Genomic DNA, 1180 nt, shown 5'->3' with positions numbered 1-1180 from the left:
ATGACCAATAATGTCATATAATAAGGCGACATGACGTATAACGTCATATAGTAATGCGTCATAACGTATAACGTCATATAGTAATGCGTCATAACGTATAACGCCATATAGTAATGCGTCATAACGTATAACGTCATATAGTAATACGTCATAACGTATAACGTCATATAGTATTGCGTCATGACGCATAATGTCATATAATAAGGCGACATGACGTATAACGTCATATAGTAATGCGTCATAACGTATAACGTCATATAGTATTGCGTCATGACGAATAATGTCATATAATAAGGCGACATGACGTATAACGTCATATAGTAAGGTGTCATAAAGTATAACGTCATATAGAATTCCGGTTTAACGTATAACGTCATATAGAATTCCGGTTTAACGTATAACGCCACATAGCAATGCGCCATAACGTATAACGTCACATGGTAATACGTCTTAACGTAGAAGGACATATAGAATTCCGGGATAACGTATAATGTCATATAGTAATGCGTCATAACGTATAACGCCATATAGCAATGCGTCATAACGTATAACGTCATATAGTAATGCGTCATAACGTATAACGCCATATAGTAATGCGTCATAACGTATAACGTCATATAGTAATGCGTCATAACGTATAACGCCATATAGTAATGCGTCATAACATATAAAGTCATATAGTATTGCGTCATAACGTCTAACGCCATATAGTAATGCGTCATAACATATAAAGTCATATAGTATTGCGTCATAACGTCTAACGCCATATAGCAATGCGTCATAACGTATAACGTCATATAGTAATGCGTCATACCGTATAACGTCATATAGAATTCCGGTTTAACGTATAACGCCATATAGCAATGTGTCATAATGTATAACGTCACATAGTAATACGTCTTAACGTATAAAGTCATATAGAATACCGGGTTAACGTATAACGCCATATAGCAATGCGTCATAACGTATAACGTCATACAGAATTACGGTTTAACGTATAACGCCATATAGGAATGCGTCATAACGTATAACGTTATACAGAATTACGGTTTAACGTATAAAGTCATATAGTAATGCGTCATAACGTATAACGCCATATAGTAATGCGTCATAACGTATAACATCATATAGTATTGCGTCATGACGTATAACGTCATATAGTAATGCGTCATAACGTATA

The sequence above is a fragment of the Bombus fervidus genome, unplaced genomic scaffold (genome assembly GCF_041682495.2).
Source record: "Bombus fervidus isolate BK054 unplaced genomic scaffold, iyBomFerv1 scaffold0020, whole genome shotgun sequence".
NCBI lineage: Eukaryota > Metazoa > Arthropoda > Insecta > Hymenoptera > Apidae > Bombus > Bombus fervidus.
Note: the sequence above shows the minus strand (reverse complement) of the source record.